This window comes from Solanum dulcamara, chromosome 9, assembly GCF_947179165.1.
Source record: "Solanum dulcamara chromosome 9, daSolDulc1.2, whole genome shotgun sequence".
NCBI lineage: Eukaryota > Viridiplantae > Streptophyta > Magnoliopsida > Solanales > Solanaceae > Solanum > Solanum dulcamara.
The window spans coordinates 23,263,338-23,269,421 of NC_077245.1; positions in this window are offsets into that span (position 1 = coordinate 23,263,338).

Here is a 6,084-nt window from a genome sequence, read left to right on the forward strand (position 1 = left end):
CACTTAGATACGCAACTTCCCCCTCGAAGGTAACTGTCACACCCCGATATCAACAGGGTGTGATGGGCACCCGACCCCTTGCTTAGAGCCGAGCAAACCCGCTGCTTCATAGCACATACTTAATCTATTTAGACTTTTACATCAATAAGAAATAAAAAACATAGCTACGCTTTCCGAATCTTGCTATCCAAAATCTATCATCTCATAAACTCATGACATACGACATAATAACATATCGGCTGGTGACGCCGCTTACAAAGCTGACACTCTATTCCCACGACTCTGTCTGCAAAGTCTCTAACTTCGAATGAAACATCATAGCGCATATACTCTGACTCGGCAGCACTCCAGGAATAAGTGGAGTTGCTAACCCCGCTGCAACATCTTCTATAGTAACTTCTACTTGTCTGGGTGTACCTGCGTGGCATGAAACGCAGCCCCCAATGAAAAGGGGGTCAGTACGAGTAATGTACCGAGTATGTAAGGCATGAAAATCAGCATAATAGAGAACATAATGTATGAACAACCATATCGTAGAATCATAGACATATAGTGAGATAAGAGAGTAACCTGTACATATGAGTGCCCTTTTAGGCCAGATGCCATGCATGCTTGTCTTATCATAAAAAACATTCCTTTTTCATATTCATAGAAAATAGAAGTCATATCACCGAACAACGTCGGCGTGCCCACATATGTCCCGCGTCCGGGCATCCCGCGTCCAGGATGAAAATTACTCCAACTGATCAGGTGGGAATGCGTCTATAGCGCCACATATACACCTCCCCATATCCCCCATATACATATACATATACATATACATATAGACAACATGCAGGAGAGCTCAACGAAAGTCATGTATCTATCGGAGTGACGGAAGGTCGGTAACCTCCGATTATATTATGAATTAATCACGGTCGCTTTGTCTCACCTTAAAGGAACAATTATTATAGGATGAGACTATCAACGAAAGATAATATTAAGAGAACGTAGAATAAGGTCACAATCTTATAAGACACCAAATCGTATACATATCCACATAGGATCAATTTCCAAGACTCGTAGAATAATCGAAATGAGCTATGATTCAAAATCAAGATAAGAGTCATGTCAAGTACCTTTCGGAAATTACCATGGATCATATCAAAATAAAACTTTTGGGATCATATACATGTATCGAAGCATAATAAAATACCTTTTGGAAATCAAGAAAATTGGCCATCCTAGTGGCTCTACGAATAAGACTTCCTTGAAATTGTATAAAATGTCATTTACTTATTTCATAAAAACCATGCCCAAAAGAAAGAGTAGCTCTATATACTTATGTCAAAACATGTCAAGAGAAAGAAGGATAAACCTTACATACATGAAGCCGTTCTTATCATAGCCATCATAGACATATTCTCATCCTCGACATCATCAATGTCGTTATAAAACATATCCATCGTCATTGTCATAAAAGCTTGTAATATTGTAAACCTTTGTTTTGGAAAACTATAGACAATTTTGGAAACATTGACGGGTTATAGGAAAAGTAGTCATTTCCTTGGGACCATTGACACCTAGCTTTTGGAAACAAAGAAAATATGGAAGCACTTATGAAACCATAACATCGGAATCATGCCTTGAAAAAGAAGGGTAAGCCTTGCATACTTATGCCAAAGACATGCCAAAAGAAGGAACGGTTAGCTTTACATACCTGTACCGCGCCTTACTAGCTTTTCTTATTCTTCCAACTTGTTTTTCTACATTCAAGAGAGTTGACATAGTCATTAGATTCATCACCATATACTTGTCTCAATCCTTCAAACAAATTAATTTCCAATCTGCCGAAATTTCGGCAGCATCTCCCCTATAAATACACCATCCCCGAGATTTCAACTCGGTCACCATGTAAACAACCATATCAACAACAACAACCAGCAGTATATATACAATCAAATCACCTCAACTTTACACAACACAAGCTCCAAACAACTAGCATAAAACTACGATACCAAAATAGAGTTTTTTTAACCTTTATTTCATAAAATCTTTAACCATACCAAACGGGGTCATGTGGCTGAAACCAGCAGCAACCACACCCTTTTTAAAAGACTTTAAATCCCTGCAACATACAATCCAACCAGCTGCACCCGCATCGCCACAACGACAACACACTACGCGACTTTGATTTAACTACTACAACTTTAATTTAGTAGTTTCTAACATCAAGCATCCTTGTACAATTTCTCTACCTCCAGCCATATTTAGGACATGTAATACACCTCATAACCACATCATAAACTCAAATTTGAAAGGAGAGACCTTACCTTTACCGAAACTCTCCAAAACTTGCCTCGGAAGCTCTCCTAGCGCGGCTAAAACTTTGGGGCTGTTTGATGACGTTTTGGGCTGCTCCAAGCCATAATATTTTATTACTAATACCTTCATAACATCATGGTACACCCTAGAAAATTAATTCACGGAATGAAATCGGAAAACTCAATTTTTTTCCTCTTGGCCGCCACTAGTTTCTCTAGTTTCCTAGAGTTTCTTTTCTTCTTCTTGCTCTTGAATTTTCTCTCTTTGTCTTGAAATTTCTAGAATAGTAGGACTTGATGAGTCAAGGGACACATATATATAGGCTACTTTTAGGTGTGACATGTGTCAATCCCTAAGTGGTGACACATGTCAATCCCTAAGTGGTGACACATGTCAAGCCTTCATTGGTCCAACACCTCTCTTCCTCCAATCACGGGCTGCCATGTGGCATGTGGGACCCACCACCTCTTGCTCCAGCTGCTGCCACGTGGCACTCTCCCATGCTGCCACGTGGCACTCTCTTTTCCCCATCGTGGGCTCGTAATCTTATCTTCTTTTATGAACCTATGTAACCCTTGCTACGTAAGCTTGGTACGTACTCAAGTAGCTTAAGTATGTGAGATTTCCAAGTTGTTAGCTTACGTATGTGACGTATCCAAGGTAATAATTTATGCAAGTAAGGCGAGTCCTACGACTCACTACTTGGCCTCCAATTCCTTCCAGATTATTATGACCCCTTTCTCCATTTTTCTAGAATTTTCTTTCAAAATAAAGATGACTTATTATCTTGCCAAGTACACTTTGGTTCCTTCAAGAACATTCTTGAACGCTTTGCTAAATTCCCGTTTTACCCCTAGCCTTTCACAATATTACCATAGGCCACTTAGCGAATTTTCCTTTTTGCCCTTTACCTTTCCCAATATTTCCAAACTATTAATGTTCATAACCAACTTGTGTGCTAAACAAAATAAAATATGGCCTTGTTTTAAACTTCCCGCAATTTTTCTCAAATTATCTGAAAATACCAAAATGCGGGATATAACAGTAACATTCAAATCAAGATGTAGGGATAAGATTCTAGGATACATCTCGCTCTGACTCAACGCACGATCCATATGAATGAGAGTATATCCTCCCAGATCAATAGAGTTAAGCATAGTAATCGGCTCCTCTCAAGCCTTGTGCTGTCTCTTCCCTTCCTCAAGACTTTATCTTAACTCATCAACAAGAATCTCATACTTACTGTTTCAACTACCTTGACTATGAGGGGTAGTCGAATGGGTTTGAGCAACGCACGAATTAGAAGGGAACATTCATAGAGTTAAACTCTATCGCACGAACTTAGAATATGGAAGAAAGGAAACAAATTTTTAATGTCCTATAGCCTCGTGATTATAAGTGTGGTGCACAACATACCCATAAGCAAGACTCTACTAGACACGGCTTCATAGACTCCCTAGGACACTTGAACTCTGTGCTCTGATACCATGTTTGTCACGCCCCGGGAGGGTACCCTAGACGTAACCGACACTCAGAAACCATTTCTGGCTCCCAAGCGAACCACATAGCCTGATCACACATTCGTTCATTCATTCATTCAGCGGAAAGTTTAAAAGTAAAGAATAATTTAGCGGGCAACTCAAATCATCCATTCAATTCAAAGAATAAAGGCCATGGGCCGACAGATCAACTAAAATATTTGTCATTTAAAAATAGTTTGACAAGAATAACTCAATCAACTCATCACTATCTAGTCTATGAAGCCTCTATCACTACTATCTAATTAGTGCCAATGACATGTTTATAGCTACCTCAAATCAAAATGAAAAGGGCTAACTCGATGCAAGAATACACAGACGGTGTCCTCCAAATGTAGGGGAGGACTCACCACTACGCTGAGTGCGAATAGATCCCCAATGATGCTCCTATTGACGATCTCTTAAACCTGTCTCTGCATCATGAAACGATGCAGGCCAAATGGCGTCAGTACATGGAATATACTGGTATGTAAAATGGCAGAATGGAACATACCTCAAGAAAGAATAGCAGCGGTCCAAATATCTCAAATTGAAAGATAAGAGAGACTCAACAAGGCATCATAAGTCTAAAGTAATAACACATTTTTAGACAAAGACCAATCATATACCATACAGTCCAATCCAATCATACACAACACAGTTCAATCAAATCATTTACAATTCGATCCCTTTCAATCATGTACACTCCAATTATATACACTCAACTCAACAATCAACTCAATAATCAAATCCAATCTAGTCACATACCATCCTATTCAATCCAATCACAATTCATCTACTCCAATCCGACCGTATACAATCAACTTAACATCCAACTCAATAATCAGCTCAAGGGACTCAACTCAGTAAATATGCAAATTAAATTATGCGACGTTTTACAATTCAACTCAAAGGACTAAACTCAATAAATATGTAACAACTCACTCAAGTGTCCTAAGTCTAACAAGAAATAGTTTAGACAGGACTAACTCATAAGCATATAGCAACTCACTCAACTCAACTGACTCAGAGCACTATCAAGACCTAAATGGGAGTTTCTCTTAACCGACAACCAACACTTATGAGCCAGTGAAGGTACAATGAAACGACGTCGTTGCCACGCCCATTCATACCTTGCCAGGGCATGAACGACGAACACTCATGGATCCAATCCAACCAGGTCCTATAATGTTAGGACAAAAGCTCTCGGGGAAGCATCCAACTTTAACGGTTCAATCCCCCCTACGTTTGGCAACACAGGTATTGGGTTCGAGTATGGACTATACTCTTGCCCAATTCGGTGCTCGATACTCCTCCCATGACTCCATGCTCATAAAACTCCTCCAATCATCTCAAACAAGCCCTCACGGCTAGTTTCATGTGGAACATTGCCACCTCATCAACTCTGTTCTCATTTCAACTCAATTAACTCATAATGACGAGTCTAATTGGACCTTCTTTCAAATCGACTCCTCTCAAACCATCAAACTCTTCTCTTTAAAAATTTATACAAATCTCAACTCAATGATTGCAGAAGATATTATGTACATAAAAATATAATTTCAACTCCTCAACTCAAACTCAAAATAGATACTTTAATGTAAAAATACTCAACTCAATTAAAGGCTCCTCATACTCAACTCGTACTTAAACTCTTTTCTAAATCAAAGATAAAACTATTAATTCTTTAGACTCAAAATAGTGTATAAGTAGTTTATGCAAAAAGGTTCACAATTAATTTATTTAAAGCTCCTCCTCAAAAGATCATTTATTTTCAAAATATTCCTAAGACTCCAATCAACTCAAATTATGCACATCACATACCACAAATTCACATTAGACTCCAATCCACTTCATCACATAACATCCTCATCAATATACCTCTTCGTCAACCATTCTACATATATTAAATAAGCACCATTCACATCATCACTCACATCATCACCAAAACATCATCATCACATCATCATCATATATTATCATTTACATCATCATCAAACATTATCATCACATCATTGTCAAGTATCATCATCACATCAATCATCAAACATCTACTCCAAAATCCTTATTTTTGTCCTATGTTCATTTTATAGAAGCAAAGGGACATTCTTAACTAATCAATTCATTCTTTTCATTCCAATCAATACATATATATACACACAACTATCCATCTCAACCTCAAGATATTTATGACAAGAAATCTCATCTTGAGTTCATGTGAATGAAACATGGACCCATACTCTCAACAAAACTCAACTCAAGA